The sequence below is a fragment of the Anopheles coluzzii genome, chromosome 3, assembly GCF_943734685.1.
Source record: "Anopheles coluzzii chromosome 3, AcolN3, whole genome shotgun sequence".
NCBI classification, from domain to species: domain Eukaryota; kingdom Metazoa; phylum Arthropoda; class Insecta; order Diptera; family Culicidae; genus Anopheles; species Anopheles coluzzii.
Window position 1 is genome coordinate 81,195,638 of NC_064671.1, and position 20,241 is coordinate 81,215,878.

The 20,241-nt window shown below is 42.3% G+C and overlaps 1 protein-coding gene across 1 annotated transcript in view; it reads right to left on the minus strand.

Moving 5' to 3' along the window:
* Positions 1 to 15,762, minus strand: part of LOC120954612 (serine-rich adhesin for platelets) — a 348,593-nt gene extending 332,831 nt beyond the window's left edge. Inside the window, exon 1 of the mRNA XM_049608788.1 lies at positions 14,136 to 15,762. The gene's annotated coding sequence lies outside the window, so the exon portion shown is untranslated. The remainder of the gene's footprint in view (positions 1 to 14,135) is intronic.
* Positions 15,763 to 20,241: the final 4,479 nt, after the last annotated feature.

A 20,241-nucleotide genomic window follows, 5' to 3' on the forward strand; every position in this document is an offset into this window, starting at 1 on the left:
GGACAAGCCTTTTTCTTTTCTTTTCTTAGCTTCCAAAAAGAGACAAACGCCACAAATCCTTGTTCGGAAAATGCTCGTCGAATGCTTTGAGAAAAAAGAAACGAACATCAACCAAAAAGATCTACTTAAAAAATGCCTCCACAGAAGGTACGTGCCGACCCGTCGCCTTGTGAACTGGCGCGTTGCTAGATTGCACTTTTCACCCCCCCCCCCTGTTCCACCGATTTGTGAAATAAGCGTTTCTACACGTCCGGACGCTTGGCCAGACGCCAACAGAAGCCCATTCGAAGGCGCATCGTCTTGCGCAGTGTGTGTGTGTGTGTGTTGATGGTCGACTTCATATTGCCGAAGCATGCCGATTTTCCTGCTGCCGTTCTGTTGCGGTAACTTCCCAAGGCAGAAAAGCCAGAACAAGGTTCTATAGCCCCTTCTACACTCACCGGGTGGCATCGAGGTCAAAGAATCTACACAAACTTTTCCCGTGCCAATCCAGCAACACCAGAGGAGAAGAGAAGTGAAAAAAAAGTTCACCTCCAAAAAAAAAACAGGCGAACACGAAATCGTTAATGGTATTGAACCACGACCAAAAACCACTAACCCAGATTATGAATGCTTATGAGCACTTGTGAGTGTTCATTCAGCCTTCGCAAGAATAAAAAAAGATGCTCCTTTATCGCGACCTGTGTGCCAGCACCTCCCCCCTCTTTCTCATAAGATAGTTGTGCGCGGGGCAAAAGGCAACCCATCGAGTAGAGCACAAGGAAACACCGTCACTCCCCCCCGTGCGCACAAAGAAGAGACAACGACGGATATGCATGATGCTTGCGATTCAAAATTAAACGACAACCACCCATTTGCCCGTGGCGCACAAGGATATATCTTGTAATGCTGCTACACACAGAGAGAGAGAGACAGGCAGAGCACGCGAAAAGTACATCCCGAAACCACGGTTGCCATGTAATCGAAAAGTTTGGTCGCTTTTAACGGCGCGACATTAAACCCGGAAGCCGCGGCCGGGGCGGCTGGCACGGGTAATAAAAAATATATATAGTAGGCTTCAAACGACAAGCCAATATTGTACCTGGTCATGCAGAATTGGGGAGGTTGTGTGCTTTTTTTTGTTTTTTTTTTTTGCGGCACACGGCTTAATAGATGTCATAATAAAGGAATACAACAGAGCATTTACGGTACTGCGAATTTCTGACGCCAAATGGCACAATATTTGTAATAATATTTTACATCATCCTGGTTCTCCAATCTTCCTTTTTTTCTAATGGACTGCATAGTATCGCATTAAAACATATAAAAAAAAACAAACAAAAAAGCATAAAAAAACGTAGAGTAGCTAACTATGACAAACTAAGACACAAAATCTACGAATAGTTTAACAAGAACAAAGAACAATAAAACATTTGTTTACTTTAAAACTAATTAAAACTAAGAAGAATTTAATTACAGACAAAAAAAACAACTAAAAAGCAATCATCAGCGTGAATAGAAGTAAATTAACCATAACAAACAAAAACAAAAATGTACATAGGTTTCTTTTGCTTAACATCTAAAACCTTTAATCGTCTTTTAAAATTCAAACTTGATCTATAGTTATGTGATATCACAATTATTATTTTATAGTTTTTAGTCATTATTGTTCAGAATGAACGGCTCTGCCGTATTGCTTAATTTCTAGTTTTACTTAAGGGCATAAATGGCTTACGCGAATGGATAGTTATGTTACAGTCAACTTCAAATGTATTGTTTTAAACATTCATTTAAGATATTAAACTCATTCCTGGTTACTGCATGTTCTGTTGTGGCCATTGATTTATTATTTTCATTTATCAGGCGTATTCTATCATCTTATAAAAATCATCACGGCGCCGAATTGAAGAAATATGTGTGGAGATTTGTATTGTAAAATTAACTTAGGAACTTCAATTTAAAGACTTGAGTAGAATCGCAATGAAAATAGAATAAGCATGTGTATTAAAAATGGAATTCAAATATCAAATGTTTAAACTTAAACACCCCTCTAACGCTTCTTAAATCAATACAGCAAGTAACGAAATAATTGCTACAACAAATTTTAAATCCATTATTTGTGAACAACCTCCCATCATCCGGAGCAGTGGTAGTTGTATGTTGCGCACAGTCAAACCCGCATTCGGCACGACGCAACCCCACTACATAGCTGGCTACATTTAGCAAACAAGTATTCCGTAATGCTCAACATAAAAATGTCACCAAAGTCAACGTGACGAACGTGTTGCAATGAGGCCGAAAAGGGGATACCCCGCATCGAGAGTTTAAGGGGAAGGGGGTCTTGGGTCCTACACTCTGGGCCCTTACATTCGCCCAACCGTTAATGCTCAAAACAAAGCTGCTCGGCAAAAGGGAAGGACATACTCGAAAAAGGAAGAAGAAGAAAACAAAACCAAGCAGTACCTGCGACGGGGGACGAGGAGCAGCAACCTAACCAAACTACGGTCCATTATCTAATGCTCACGTGACAAACGGCAATAAGCGAGTGCGCTCTCCACGACGCGCGCACTACCTCCAACTGCCAGCGTTCTTCGTCGTCGCCATCCGCAGCTAGAATATATATGCAGAGTATCACTGGGTCTCTGGTCCTTTTTTGTTTCGTCCCTTCATTTCGAATCAAGATAGATCAAGACCCATTACGTGAGCACTGGCTGGGAGAGCGCGAGATGGCGGAGTGAGATACCGGAAATTCACCGTGTCTTCCCCCCCATCGATTCCATCGCTCCATGCAAGCTACCCCAAAAGCAGCCCGTTGTCCACAGTGAACCTTTTGTGCCATTCCGTTTTATGAACGCGAGCAACCATCGTAAAAAAGCTGAAACTCAACGCCAAAACATAAAAGTTGTTGTCCTACCGACTTTGCAAGTCGAGCCCGGGGAGCTACCGGTGGGCGCTAGCGTTGGGGAAGGCGACACGAGAGACTGCGAGGCTGCAAACATGAGTGTTTTAGTATAAAAGTAACAACAACAAAAACAGAGGAACGAAACACGCAAAAACAAACATGTCAACAAACTATCTGATCGACTAGCGAATGCTCCCGAAAAACCTACCACGTAAACCTCATTCAGGTTTTTTAAAAAAAATGACACGACACCACACTTGGTGTATCGGTACTATTCAAACACGAACATCAAACTATCGTTTGACTTGTTGGGTTTAGCTTTCTTATAAAAATTAAAAAGCAAATATAGACACAAAAAACACAAACAAATAATATATCTATTCTGATAAAGATAGCTAAACATCAGATACGGTATTTTGTAATAAAAAATGGATAAGTTTGCTGAAGTTCCGTAACCGTATCGTCTGTGAGATCGTAATGACTGCGTCTTTGACCTTGAAGCTTTTCCCCACAATAGCTGAATAAAGCATTTAATTATTACTACTATTTATTGGTATACCTTCCACGGGTCATACGGCTTAATTAAGATGGGCTACAGTACAACAATACATAGCAAAATCAAGCCTTTATGACAGTTCATGTTGAAAGAATGGTAGCAAAATGTCCATGATAGCCAGTAATAATTGGATGTATTTACTTCTCGATTTCTCCATCGTGAATGCTGATATTAGATGGAAGATGTTCGTACAGAGTTCGTATCATGTGGAACAGGCTATTTACATTTGTTTTAGTTCAATTATTCAACTCAGCCAGAAAGCAGTTAACAGCTTAACATCGGATGACAGTTCCAATGGTGACTCCGAATTCGTGATGTTGCTTTATCGTGATGTCTGAACTCCGTCATTGCTTGCTTGTTCAGTAGGCTTATAATAAGACTATTTAAAATGACTATGACCAATGTCACTTGCCAGGTGAAAGTGGATGGAAAACTTTCAGGGTCTTTTCCTACCACCAAAGGTCTGCGTGAGAGCGGCGGGCTTGCCTGTCTCCTATGAAACTTGGCGCTGGAGAGGGTCATCCGTGACTCGAGGGTGGAGACTACGGGAACCATTTTCTTTAAGTCATCCCAGATCCTAGCATACGCTGATGATATAGACATCATTGATCTGCGGCTCTCCTATGTAGCAGAAGCCAACCAAGGGATCCAGCAGGCGGCAGAGAATCTCGGATTGCAGATAAACGAGGCAAAGACCAAACTGATGGTGGCAACATCAGCGATCTTACGACCCTACGTAGGCGCGACACAATTTTGAAGTCGTCCCAGAATTCTCCTATCTCGGGTCAAAGGTCAGTAACGACAATAGTATGACTGAGCTGAACTAAGTTGCGCGCAAGGATGCTGACTGCCACAACCGGTCATTTTAGTACCTGAAAAATCAGTTCACCTCAAAGAACCTGTCGCGACCTGTCAAGTCCTTTTAGGTCGGCCACAAGGACAGAGGAGGTGTGATAGGCCTAAATTGAGGTGGCAAGATGGCGTGAAGGCATCCGCCATAAAGGCCGGGATAACGGATTGGACGAAGACGAAGGCGCGAGACCGTGAGCTGTTTTGGACACTCCTAAGGCAGGCCAAGACCGCAAAGCGGTTGCAGCGCCGGATGAGTAAGTAAGTAAGTCCTTTGCGATTGCACATGATTGTCATTCACGACCTAGGAGACATAACTGGCTTTTAAATATAGCATTTTGTCCACTCGAAGTGTAAAACGATGAGTATTTGAGTAAGACTTCGTCTTTATTATTTTGCAGCTCCTCAAATGGTTAATGGCACATGGGAAAATAAATCCACAACACCACGTTCTAAAATTAATTGTGATCTGTCGAGCTTTTATAAGAAACCCATCACACATTGAATAAAAACAAAGACACAAAAGAGCACACATACACCATTGACCTACAATAAATCAACGAAATAGATCACACAAAAAAACTGAAACACCAACACGAGATCACTAGCCGAAAATAATCTTCACAGCAGTCGAACCAATAAAGTTCGAGATAAAAAGTGAACAGTCCCCTCACCTCCCCCAGCCAAACGAGAGAAAGAACGCCAATAAATAATGAATCCTAATCCAATAGACCCGGAGCGCGACCCCCACAGTGTTGTCCCGCAGTAATAACTTCTCTAGCACAAAAAAAGGGAGCGCACCAACTGGCATCACCCCTCATGTCAGTCGTCTTACAAATCAGTGTGTAGCTGTGTTGTGTGTGTCTGTGCACGGCCACTGCAGATTGAATCATTGAATACTCTGAAAACAAATCTTGGAATAAAAAAAAAAAAAAAACCACCCGAAAAAGGACATAATTTTCTAAGGCTGGCACCACAGAGCTGCACGCCGCACGTTTCGGTGTATTATTTTTACCGCACCTTCCTCCTTCTTCGGGCTCTTCACCTCACTTTCCATGCTCGCTCTCCTCCGAAGAATATCGTGCTCATTCCAACCGACCCTGGGTGACGGCGGTGGCTGTGAGCAGTCCTCCGTGCCGGAGGAGTAGTATCGATTTGCGGTATTTATGTAAATCGTTGCAAAACATTTTGATAGCTTCACCAAATCGAACCGATTTGACGGCATCACCTTCTAAGGGAAAGGGCCTCGTCGAGGAAGAGGGATGGATTCCGAGAAAACCATTCACCAAGTGGACCCGGAGTGGAAAATGTGTGCCTGCATGTTGTCTTGTCTTGCATGAATCGAAAACATGTTCCCAGAAGCAGGTACACTGGTGGACACAAAAATAGGAACTTTTTTCTGTGACCGAAAAACATAGTTCTTGTCGGAAATATTTGGTAGCCCTGAAAAGGACTGTTTAAGTGGTTGTTGGGAGGTGGTGTTGCAGTGTTCCACAGAGCGGAAACATATTCTAACGGTCAATGTGTTGACCGTTATTCGCTATCACTTCCTCACAGCGTAGGGCCATATCGCCGATGAGGTTACGGCATTTGCTTCTGTCTATGCGTTTCCAAATAGCCTTGCAGCGTCTCCATAGTGAATCGGCAGAACGTGCATGCTTGTTCTTAAGCTGACGCTTGAGAGTTGACCACAGATTCTCAATCGGGTTGAGGTTGTTGGCGATGACACACCTATTGCACGCAAAAAAACACACAACAAATTTTTTTCCTATCTTTTTGTCCACCAGTGTACGTACTCCCGGACCAACAATCCGATGTACGAAATCCAAACAAACCATCGAAAAGTCCTTGCCCTTGGCGGTACAACACACTGTAATGCGATACAATTTGTCAGTACATCGATGAAGGGGGTTTGGGGTGGTTGGGACGACTCGCACCTTGGGCGCTTCACACTCGCCAGCAATAAAGCAAGCAGCAATCTATTGCCGAGCTTAATTTTAAGGATCTACGGAATCTTCAGGGAAAGGTCATGCAGGCAGCAGCAGCAGCAGCAAGGCTATTAAATGGTGCCACCACGCGAAACAAAGCGTAATCTAATCACGTGGCTTAGCAACATAAGCTCCCATGTGAGCTCTTTGTCTCTCTTACCTGGCACTACCCCATCCAGGTCCCCCCCCCTCGGACTCTCTCGCTCGGTTAATTGATAGGCATTTCTAATTTCCTTCACCGGTGATGCTACATGTATCCGGGGATTCTATAGCTACGGACGAGCCGTTTGCAAATCCATCAAACCATTGTGTCATGTTTTATTTCCGCACCCTGCTGCTCCCTCTTTCGAGCTCCTTCCATTCCCCGACGCGTTTCGAGTAGTTAGATCCGAACGATTTCTGGAAATCCCGGCTGACGGCTGACAATTCATCAGGTTGCATCGCACGCTCCTGTCAAACCCGTCCGTCCGGTCGTCCGTCAGACCGACCCGACAGAGCTGACCACTGCCGCGTGCACCATTGGCTGGATTCGCTATTGGAAATAGATACACCTCCACAATGTTCTAGTCTCCCAGTCACTACACAAACACTTCATGCTCTTCCACGACTGCAATATTATTGCATCCATGCAACCGTATCGGATTAAAAATTTTCGCAACATTTTCGAACTATTTTTTTTTTTCCCCATTTTTCCGATGCTGTTTACTCAACGCGCTCCGTGTGCATTACAAAACACATCTCCCGATGACAGATGACCTATACTCATAACCACACTCACATGCGGTAAGGTCCGCGAACCAGGCAGGAAATTCGATCACGCTGAAAATCAAAAACACCCGGGGATCGTGCGCTCGATTAAATTGGGGAAATCAAACGACACAGCACAACGATGGACGAGATCGGCGCCACAATGCTGCAGCCCCCATCGAGAGGGGACGGAGAGGCTAATAATAGAGAGAAGTTCGCTACAATATTATATTTCCAGTTGCGCGGCATGACACTCTACCCCGTTCCCGGGGCCCCATCAGCTGCACCTGACATGGCGATGATTCACGCTTTTCACTGCCAGAGAGTCCTGACAAACATTAACCGCGCGTACACGGTCGCAGGTTAATTGACAGCGCAATTATTGATTGCATAATTTCAGGCGTTTCAACCGTTGCTTTTTTATAATGTGCCTCATGCCTACCGGTCGCTCTCTCTCTCTCTTCCACAACCCTTTTTCAGGGGCACATTATGTTCTGTTTGAGAACAAAAAATAGCAAGGCTGAGTGGGGTTTCTTGCAAACAAAAAAACACACAAAAAATGCAACAACAACGCCAACGGAGCGCGTGTGGAAGCAAACTAGCAATTGGATCATTACACATTTTCCAGCTAAAAGGGTCTCCCCTCGCACCATTTAAAAGAGAAAAAAACCCCTACGCCACCATTTCTTGTTATTATGTCGAATTCAATCAATCAACCTCACTCGCGCCGTGGCGATTGGACACACAGACAACATACGGTGCTGTGCGCGACCAACCCCGTCGTCTGCAACCGCGCCACGAAAAAAGGGATATTCTGTGAAAAGGGTTGATATTTACTTTAAAATTACACTTAATCACTTTCTGCGAATACAAAAATAGCCCGAAAGTGTTTGGGGACAACCAGGAGCACATTGGGGACGAGAAGTTTGTGTGCGCAAAAAAACAGAAAAATAAATGAACATATTGTCCCGGGCTCACGACGTGCCGCTGAAAATATATTCCGTAAATTTTCAATTACCTTTGTCTTAAAATTTTGCTTTAAAATTCGATAAAATTCCCATGACTATCGGCTGGATGACGGTTAACATGACGCTCATAAACTAATAAAGGGGGCCTTCACGATTCTAGTTTGTTTTTTGTATAGAGTTTGACAGTTGGAGGCTGAAATCATGTAAACACTCCATACAAAACCACACACAAAACTAGCCTGCAATTTTCAGTCTAGATTGTTCTAGCCTCAAAGCTTGAATTAGATTCGAGTACTTGCTCGAAAACACGGGTTTGTTTACATTTATCCCAAGGTGCATTAAAGAAATCAGGTGATCGAATCTGGAATCAAAGTGTATGTAGTCCAGGTGGTCTCATAGCATTTTTTATAACCAAATTTGAATATCACTTTTTGACAGAACGAGTGAAAACTTTTGCTGCAACGAGCTTTCTGGAGGCTTGACGAATACTCGAAACACTCTTACAATCTTCATTCAGAAGCAGAAGCGATAAAAATCAGCCTTCTAAATTCATACACCTTGGGATAAGCCCACCTGTATATTATACTCACTTAGATAGTTGCTCGAAAACTGCTATACAATGCAAACAGCTGACAGGCTGAAATTTCAGCCTACGAGCTTCAAACGGAAAGGACCCCAAAAAAAGCTTTTATTAGTGCCTTTCTTTATAAGTTTATGTGCTTGTTTAACATTTTTTTACAACATAGTTCACATACCTTCACCAGCAAACGATTTTACAAACGCGATTTTGCATTTTCAAGGACTTAGGTTACTCAAGCAAAGACTAAGCAGACTTCGATACGACTTGTGTTAGTACCACGTAGTAAATTAAAATAGCCATAAAAAAATTAAAATAACCACTAGTATTTTAAATTGTAGCATTTTAAAATCATGGTTATCCTACCGGGTTTTTTTAAGTCAAATAATATTTAGACAAAAGATCACGCCACAGAACTTTCAAGGCGTATCTTGAATGACAAAAATTGACAATGTTGTGGTAGTATTCGAATGAATGACTGCTTTTGAAATATGAAAAACTAAATAAGCCTCAAGTACACTCTCCCTTAGGTGCAATAAAAGTACAAAGAAAGATGCAAACCCAACATTAAGTTTAAATGTAGTGAAATCTCTCTAAGGTGAATCTTCAAGGGACCGTCAGCTTAGAGAGATATTCATGTTGAGGAAAAATGATGAAAATGTTGCTATGAAGCATCCAAGAAAAACATGCCATCCTTTGATCAATATTTTTATAAACTATTATCCAAAAATTAATCTTCGAAAATTTCGGCTGTCAAATCTCATGTGCAGCTTGGAGGATATTCGCTTTAGGGATATATTCATCTTCAAGGGACATAAATTGTATGAAATATGAAGGGATCGTCAAAATGTTCATCTTAAAGAAACAATCCATCTTGAAGAGACTGCATCGTGGAGAGTTTTAGTTCTCCAAGGCTAAAGTAGCTGTTTTTCAGTAGATTTCAGACAGAGCTTATACCATTATACTACCTATAAATTGCTTGCTTGTTTCGACAGGGCTGTTTTAGCTAGTAAAAATATGACGAAGTTGGCCTAGCGATTTGTTATCTATTTTCTTTAACATATGGAGACTGAAAATATCAGGTTTGTTTCATCGCTAATGAACTAAATTATTGAAAGCTCAACTGTATTAATACAAGAAAATGTAGGTTGATTCCAAAACATGACTACGTTTCTTGGCAATTATAATTCAATTTAAAGAAAATGCTAAACCACACAAAAATTTAAACTTATCAGGTACGAAAATTCAAAATAATCAACTACCATTCACTGCATTTGATAGTAAAATTAACTAAACGTCTTACAACAATCCAAACAAAGAAATCGCATGATGAATAACGACCTAACTACGTTATAATGTCCTGGGGCAACAAAATCCCCTTCATTATTTGTTTCATTCGAGAGCGCCCCCCAGAATGCATCCTTTTTCACAAAATTTTACAGCAGTATAATTTATGAGCTATGTTTCTTGTTGGACTCTTCGCTCGCTCTGTGCAATATAATAAAAAGCAACATAATTTAAACCAGACCTAACTAGATTAATATCGCCAGTCTTTTCGCCCCCCGTCTCGGTTTCACTACTGCCCCCGCTCAAATGTCACACTAACCTCTTCCCCCGTGCATGCGGCGTGTGGGTCATTTCCGGTTTCACCCCAAACACACACACACCTTCGCACACAACCTACATAAACAGGACCCATAGCGTTCTTGCCATAAGGAGGGAGGGTTGAAAAAACACTCCCACCTCTCTACCGCCGTTAGTGAATACCCACTCATTTTGTTAATGCACTTGCGATCGTATCTTTTCGGTGGAGCAGTCGCCCGCTGCACCGGGCAGGGTGTGTGCATAACGCAGGGCCAGTGGTGTTTTGCAGATTCGCTGCAGTCTCGGCGACCCTGTGTTCGCGTTTCCGACTTCCGGCACACAAATGCATTGCCGATGGTGGCCGATGTAATCAGCGACGGTTACCACAGTGAGGTGCATTGCGTCTTAATGCGCTAACCAAATGGGGGAAAAGGGAATCGGCCCAAAGAAAACGGGTGCATAGTTGGTGCCCGACCTCAGTTCAAAGGTAAAAGAGAGCTGGATTATTTGTAGCTTGTAACAAAAAATATGGACACATTTTGCATGCACATAAAATTACAACTCAGCATATTCAGCAAAGGTAGGGGGAAGGGATATGCGTCGAACGTTACAACCATGCCGCATAAAATAGGCACTACAGCAAAGAAGAGGAGAAAAAAAGCAGTTGCGATAGGAGCTACTAGCCCCGTCAATACGCTTGTCCAATGAACCATCACGACATACGCTTACACATTTGTGCTTGTAATAAGGCTATTATTTAGGGGTTAATTATGTTATAATTGCAATCGAATGTTGCCAATTTTGAGCGGTAATTATTGAGCCCAAAACCACCCCTGTTGTATTGAGGCGGGAAAACAAACGGCGCACTTGCATGCATCCCCTCTTTTATTAAAACTAATTTCGCTTGTTTTGGCCGCCAGTCAGGAGAATGTACGGTGTGTCACCACCACACCTGGAGGAGAATAGTGCATAAAATGTGCCACTGTACTCATTTTATTAGGCTATTCAATAGATTGGCACAGCGCGTTGTGCGCGAACGCTTCCATCCCGCAGCGAAACAACACTAATTGGGAACGGGGCATGGTTCGTTCAATCTCGAACCACGAAACGGCCGGCGGAACGGAGCACGTTGAGGCTAGAAGCGATAGGATAATGCAACGATAACACTTCAAACAAGATGACTTTTTGCTGTCGCGATTTCGGCAAATGCGTAGTCGTGATTGAGTGATTTAAGCGGAATTGCAGCTTACTTTGAATCAGTGTTGGCGGCTTCTCCAAAGGACAAATCTTTCGTGGAATTTGTTCCGCTCAGTACCGCTAATCTGTTACAAAGCCTTTGATGTGTTTTGGAATAGATCGAGCTGTTACTTTGAATTTGAGCTACTAAACTTCTGCAAGTGATGAAAATTCGTCCGTGGTAAACAAATTTGAAAATACTATTTTGATTTTAAAGTTTGTTGGATGTCAGGTCCCTGTAAGGAACAGATCATAACACGAATAATCGTCTATAACCGTGAAATAACCGAACAGCAACCAACTTGAGTTAACCACAAAACCAATAAAAATCTTTGCCGGAGTAATCGTATCAACCATCAGACCATCAGGCCTATTCTTCTCTTGCAATCGAGTCATCTTAACGTAACTAGGAGGAATTTTTTGCGTTAATTTGTATGAAAAAGATCACTTTGAAATGCATGTTCATGAGTCGAGATCAGAATACAGTAAATCTGAATCTGCTGATTCGAGTTCGAGGCCGCACAGTACATCTTAATTATGTTTCAGAACAATTTTAAATGTTTCAGGACCTTGAAGTTTGGTGTTTGAAGCAATACCTGCCTGCTGGTTTTTCTTCCGTATATCAAGCTATTTGAACTGTCAATCCTCCTAGAACTATCTCAATCCTGTATATAGGGTTTTCCGAGTCAAGTTGTAATGTTTACAACATTTTTCATTGCTTGCAAGATGTTTCTTGTAAGATTCTCTCGCAACTATCCACAATTTGTGTTCTCACTCGTGTCATTTGATTCAACAAGAATTTTGACTAGATTACTCCTGGTCGGTAGAAGGCCCGGTAGAATCTACTGGGTGCCAGCGAATTCTGGAGTGTCCGCAAACTTCGAGTTATTCTCAAACTTTAGACTAACTCATTTTGAGTAGATAGGTTATTTTTCTTTCCATGCTCCAGCTGTTCAATAAAAGACCTAAAACATCGTATAATAACTCCTGAGTTTCTAAAACGCACAGATGTTTCTAGAATGCACATTGTAAATAATGGTTGTTTGGCATAGTAGCGGAACTTGGGGCAAGTGTGCCACCTTAAGCATTTCAAGTTATAACTCACTAAAACGTGTTTTTCAAAAGCCAATTTACATCTCATAACCATTTTACATCTATTTCCTCACTTATAAATGAGTTTCGCTTGAAAAAAGTGCAAATAAAACAGTTTTTGAAGCGTTTTAAAAAGGGTCCAAAAAGACGTTGTTTTTTGGGCTATGGGGCAAGAGTGCCACTCGTATGGGGCAAGACGGCCACCTGGTTAAAATAACCGTATTTCTTAGATAATTGGAAATTATTACGTTTGTACCACTAGTGTATGTATTCCTACATGTATTTAGTCACCAATGAACCCTTTTTGACCACCAACTGTACCACAATATGGTTTGTTACTGTTCTGTTTTTCTGGCGTGGAATCCGCTCACAATAGCGCACCATTCCGCAGCACGCTACAACAATGTTTACATTTTTGACAGCTCGCGCCTATGAAAGATGGTGGCACACTTGCCCCAAACAGAGATGGCTCTTTTGCCCCAAAAGTTGTAACTTTTTTGAAATTGAATTTTTAAGTGACAAAACAAAAGTTTTTTTCAACTAACCCCACAAAAAATTTCACGTTTTCTCAGCTATACGATGGTGTAAATATTTTCTCGGTTGATTGTTCGCATGATTTTTGAGAGCTTATTTGGTTGGATTAAAAAATTATAATATTCTGCTCAATTTTGAAACTCAATATAAATCAGTTCAAAACAATGGGGAATATCGATTGGTCTATATGAAATTCGGCTCAGTATACCTAGTCATTGGAAAGGAACCAACTGTATACACAATTGATCATTAAACTAAAGTTTTTAAGGAAAAATGCTTGGTGGCACTCTTGCCCCGTATGGCACACTTGCCCCAAATTCCGCTACCTGTCTATGAGTACATCAGTTAAAATCAGAAAGTCGATATCCTTTTAGTAATTAAGACAGGCCTACATCAATAAAGGCTGTTAAAAACATGGTATGATATCCACAGAGTTGTTCATTATGCATTGCTATAAACTGATACGACTGAGATGCATTTATAATGTCTTGAATGATATCATTTTAGTCAACGAAACCACCATCTTCGCTCACAATACTTCTTGATGAAAACCATATTTCTAGAAGTTATACATTTATAATTGGAATATTCCGTATTTAAGAACAACCTGTTCGCGTATTACTCAGTAAATGCGAAGTTCAGACATTAGCATGTCTCAATTACATGATATCTATATATTTCTATTTCTATAGTTGAATTTTCTATTTTTCAGTAGAGTTTAGGAATTATAGGAATTAGATTGCAGGTAATTTAGAAATGAATCTGATAATGTAATGTACATAACTAGCTATTCAATAGGATTCTATGCCAGTTTTGGTAGTATTCGAATCCACAAATTGAACCTCACCATCACCATGTATCCTCTAATAAAACATCAACTCGACGTCGAGCTACATCAATTGCACGAAGAGAATACGTCTGACTAATATTTCATCAAAAAGTTATATAATTCTTCATCAGGTAATATTCAAACACTTTCAATGCGCTAAAATTCATATCAAATTCACAACTCTTTCAATCGGTTTTGCTGAGAAACAGACAATTACGGTAATTATAGATTGATCAAAGGATTCTGCTAATTAGTTATCGATAGTAAATTATATGCACAGCTTAATAAGCTTACCTTTTTCCGTTTTGTCCTGATATTCCGGCGAATTTCAATATCGGCTAAACCACATTCAGCTTGCTGGTTGGTAACGGGCAGTTATGACCATTTAATTTTCCCGCTAAAAACCACTTGCAACACACTATTACACACAGACAACGAGAGTTTTTGGTAACAGATACACGCGCACACTCTAAACGAATTAATGCTTGGTTGAATTTTTCTCGCAACAAGACAAAAATCACACAAATTCCAGTAATCTTAAGTTTTGTCCTGCTTGCGAGGATATTTGAATGTTCGATCAGTTGTTGTTTGAATGATTTTTTAAGTCAACACACTATTACACTAGGCCGAACTACACCGCAACTATTCTTTCAATGATTTTCGAAGAGTTTACTGCATTTGGACGGCTTTACATTCCACGGAAATCCACTCGCGTTTCCACGTAACTTCTGCAACCCCCCGAGCTTTGCACTGTTTGTTGCCCGCGTCTCGCCTGTCGCTTGTTGGAAAAGCTGTTTATGAGTTTTCACGACGTTTTATCGTAAACACGGCATATTACAACACACGGCTGCTGGTTCGATGGTGGTAGTGTGGTTTGCGGTCACAGCACACAAGCAGCACAGATGATTTCACTAGCAAAAGGGAGAGATGCCGATGGATCATTACACACACAGACAATGGCGCCGAGAAGTGAGAGTGTTTTCCACCGTGCCCGTACGGTACCGTATAAAGGGAGGCAGAGCAAGTACAAGCGCACACAGACACACACACCGAAAGGGCTACAATTTACTCCCTGGCATAACACATCGAACACATTCACTAAAACCACCACACTACCACGGACAGCGAGCGCATGGTTCCGGAGCAGCACTCACGCCAAATTGTGTTGTTGTTGCTGTTGCTCGTGGTGCGTGAGAAAGGTTCTCACGTGCGGCCACACTAAAACGTGGCAGGGTGATAAGAGGCAGCGGCGGGACGGGACTTTCACCGCGTTTGACAGTGTGCGTAGCGTACTAGTTTGGGTGGCAGACTCTGGCTGCGTACAAAGGTTTTCCGCTTCACACACCAACGGGACAGACGCGACAAAGCGTGGCGGGGTCGGGACCGGGCTGGTGTAAAGGACACAAACAAACACACTGAACACTCACCACCCAGCGTTATACGATGTACGGGGCAAGCAGGCGCACCACGACACGTGAGCGACACACGACGGCGACCTTTCACCCTCCCGCGTCACCCTTTTCGTGGGACTGTTTTTTTTTTGGTTTTATTCACGAGCCACTGCGTTCACGCACGGACTGGGTACGAACCTGGAGGAACGTTTTGCACCACAGGTTTTATCGGCTGGGACGCGCGTGCTGGACGACTGTGACGGTGTACGACCGTGGCGGACACGTTCGGCGTGCGATTTGGATGGTGGGGAAGTAGGGTTAACGCGGGCAAACGCAAAACACAAGAACACTGAAAGCGGAGAGCACAACTAACAGCAGGCAAACAGTAGCACGAGCAGAGCGAAAAGGTACCCGCCGATGGATGGTCGATCCTTTCCGAGATACACGCACACACACACACACCCGCACACACTCGCACACGCAAGGAGCTGTCAAAAACGGGCGGCACAACCGTGTGTGAGTGAGCAGCTAGCAGGTGAGCTGCGTGAGTGTCCTCGCCATGGTTGATTCCGGGGACGAAACGGAAGCATTTAGCCGAGACAAATGCGTTTAGCGAAGACACACACCTTTTCCTGAAGATGGCATGTGGCTGTGACAGAATTTTGGACAGAGAGGCATGTGGTTTGCATCAAATTTTCGATATCAGGCGATCGAAAGAAGACAACAAATTATTGGACGTAATTGAATGTTTGAGGTAAGGTTTCATCTCAAGATAAATTAATTATAACGGTTACTTTAGTTCAAAACTGAAACGTCACCACCACACGATGACGTCACTAATAGCGTGCTATAATTCGTTGAGCTCTACTCATTTAGCTTCCAGAGTGTCGTTATGAAGTCTAACACTTGTTTTACTTTTTATACATTAGTAAAACCTCATTTTAACACTATTGGTATTAATTCTGGACAGAATAGAACAATTCTCGGTGCAAAGTTTGCACGAAACGTCAGAGTTGAAACAAGCGAGTTGCTACTACTGCGCATGCCCCGCAGCCGTGAATCATTCGATGAGTGTACCAGCGACGGAAATGTTGGGAACATTGCTCTATTCCCATCGACTGACATTGGGAGTTCGGTCTGCCCGGAAACTGAGAGCTGTGAAAATCAATGACGTCACACATGTACTAAACCAGGAAACTGAAGCCGGGAAAACGCACCATTGAGCTGTACTAAAAGGATGCTCACGTGGTGCACCGGAAGATACTGTACCTTGGTTGTTTATTGCAGAATTATTCGTTGAAAATAAATCATTCTTGTATCTTTGTACTTCTTTTTGTTCTTGATATGATACCTACGACATTTTTTTTTTTTGGTTAAGTGATGTGTCTCTAACATATAAAAAACATTGAATACTGAGAATCTAGATACGACGACATTGTCAATGTATCCTCATGCTAGGTTTCGATGCATTCCTAGGCTAATGTCAAACAATTAATGTGACATGATCTCGAATTTGGTAATGATTCGAGAAGGTTTTTTGTTTTATTTTCATGTTTCTACAAGCCAACTTCCGAAGCCGCCACAGACACACCAACGAAACCATCTGCCCAGCAGAATTTGTCGGAGAAAAATGAACTATCTTCCCCACCCTCCGGAGTGAACGTGTTAAGAGATGCGGTACAGAAATAAAATAAAATCCAACTAGCGCAATCACATTGACCATAAAACCCGAGCAGTTCGGGTTATGTTTATTTCCTCCTGGTTCGTGCGGCAAACTCAATCCGGCAACCAGTTCCGACAACTCCACTGGGGAGGTAAACCAACGGGACGGGACAGTGCCAGACCATCGGACCCATTTCTATGGTAATTTGATGGCGTGAGGAGAAGAAGAAGTAAAAACGTCACACTTTCTTTTCTACTCCACACCAAATGGTTCTGGGTGAATGTGGAAAAAATACCCCAAAATTTTAAGCACACTGCCAATGTCCAGAGCAAGTACTCAAGTGTATGCGTGCGTCATACCCGGTGCAGCGAATGGTTCTATTGAACCCGCATCTACCGGTGCGCCCTGTGTTCGATTCAGATCATTCATCCGGGGGACACAATCCCTGAACGTGCCGAAGACGTCCACCGGGCGGATTGAAGTCGGTACTTCATTTTACGCCTTCCGGGCGTTCCCTTTCTCTCTCTCGAGTGTGTTTGTTTACTCATCAAGCGAACCTCGGGAAAAATCAGAGGTTGGCATCACACAAGCACAGCTTCTGTGACACACACACACACATACACACAGAGTCGACAACCGAATTCGTTTCCTTAGTATAGTTTTAGTGCAGGATGAGTGTTCTGTTGTCGGCACACGACCAAGAAGATCGTCTAGGTTTACGATCTTGTGCGGAGGCAACTCCAGAAAGTGGAACCAAAAGAAAAGCCAAACCTTCTTACCATGAACCACACTTCCTACTAGACGTATGCCTAACCGTATCCCACCGTAGAAAAGTCATTTTTGGCCCATTCTACCGGAACCATTTCCCCACATCTACAGAGCATTCATTGGATTCTTGATTTGGCCCTTGACTTCCCCTTACCAAGCATCGAAGCATCGGTTCGCTCAAGAACAAATGCAAAGGATACACACGGATAGAACTGAGGTACTAAACACACACACACAACACACATGTCGTTTGCCGGTCGTGCCTTTTTATTGTTTCACCTTCCCCCATACCTCTACAATCCCACCTTCCCCGTCTTCCACCATTCGTATTTATTCGGTTTTATTTTCTCAAACATAAATTTTTCATCAGCTTGTGCAAACACACACACACACTCCTGCTGGAAGCGGATTTCAGGTTAGCATTCCAAGTGTTTTGCGTGTGCAACAACTTCCCGAAACTCATCCATGGCAGCAACCAAAAAACCAACCAGGAGCATTAAACCAAGGGACCACCCTGCAATGCTGGCATAGACGCTCGCCCGCACCTACCGAAAGGGACACGAGTACACAACAAACAACAACCAGGTCCCGTGTTTCCTCGTTTAGTTTCCCCTCGGACCCCCGTGCACACACGTTTAGGGGGGTTAGGTTTGTGAGATGAGTGCAGTGACAAGTATTTTTTCGTGTTTCTCTCCTCCTTCACCGCCAGGGCGCCTCGTCAAAGCGGAACATAATTGAGCGTTGCGGCAAAACACAACCGACAAGGGGGAAAACATACACACGGCCCGAAAAGGACATCGGCGGGGCGTTGTGATGATGAAAGCGCACGGAGCGGGAAGGATGGGTGGGTATCCTGATTATCTCATTTTCCCTCCAGCGCTACTACCATCGGTAACGTATGCTCGGTCTGTGGCTTGTTCTGTGCTGCAAGGGAGTGGTGACGATGGTCCGACGCAGAGTTCGCCGTTCCCTACAATCTCACACCCTCACGGATGAGTGGCATTCAAGCGCGCGCGCGCGAGAGAAAGATTCAGATGCATTCAAGCACAACAATTGAAAGGTTAAGTACTAGGCATTGGTGTGATTTGAATCAAGATTTCATGAAAGGTGTGAGGGTTTAAATAATTAAATCCGTTAATTTTACATGAGAATAATATGAGATCCAAATATGAAAAAGACTTTTTTTATGTTAAAGAGACAATAAATGGCTGAAATGTAGCATCAAACAAGGATGTTTGGTCATTCTACAACATGACTTGACAAAATGCCCGTCATCGATTCGAGCCCTATATGTACCGAGCCCCCATACGTTGAAGAGCCTGCTCTTAGTACACCAACAAACCACAGAAATAAATGCCAAGCTTATTAGTGACTTAGGAAGATCCAGATCGCCGAAGATTGTTGTTTCAAAATCAGAAAAAGAAGAATATTTTTAACAGATTTTTCCGTACATATCATCACATTCAGCCATTCTAAGCACGCATCAAAGCATGTATCAAATCAAAGAAATTCCTGAAAGGTAAACAACATAGTTCAATGTTGTTCACTTTTATTTGAAGCTCTTCACAACAATAATTAACAAATTGAGCTCATGGACTACATGGCGTCTGGATCATTTTTAATAACAGTTCAAATTCCGAAATTGAATCCGGAATAGAATTTTTAGTGAAGCTTTTAAAAAAAATATCTATGTTTTTATCTCTATTTTTTGCACAAAAATGATCGCAAAACAAATTTGCTGCATTTTTAATATATTTCTTACTCCTTCTTTTCTGCCGATCCCTTTTAAACAGGTTCTATATTAGGTGAATTTCATGTGACCAAAAGGAAGACTAAGCAGTAAGCATGAATCAGTTTCAGCTCAGAGGGGGATTAAATCTACAGACTCCTAAATCACAACTACCATCATTAATAACGATCAGATACTTCAAAGAACAACATCCAGAACTACATCCAAAACACAAAATCCCATAGATATTCAATTGTTTTTCTTCCTTTTCTTCTCTGACACAACAACCGTTGTCAGTCAAGGTCTGTCTATATCACTAGTGGGCATGGCTTTCAGTGACTTATCGATTTACCCATAGCAGGATAGTCAGTCCTACGTATGGGGGCACGGTCCATTTGAGGCTTGAACCGATGACGGGCACGATGTTAAGTCGTGCGAGTTGACGACTCGACCACGAGATCGGCCAGATATTCAATTAGTCACCATGTGTGGAAAATTTAACCATAGAATGTGCATATCTAACAGAACGCATGATAGAAAACCCAACAGACTGTGAAATACATAAAACGATGACAAACTTTCTTCATTCTCCATTAATTACAAAAAAACACATGTCCAGAATTGAAATGGCGGCAAAATATGGCGAAATATTCATTCTAATCAACTCAGCTCAAAACAAAGAACCTTGTACTATCAACTCAATCAATAACATAATTTAACATAATTACAAATTGGTTATCAATCCAAATTGCTCTTTATGTGAAATTAATGAAACAATAGAACACAAATTAAAGAATTGCAAAAAAATTAAAGCCTATTGGCAATTGTTGTTAGAAACATCATGAGTCT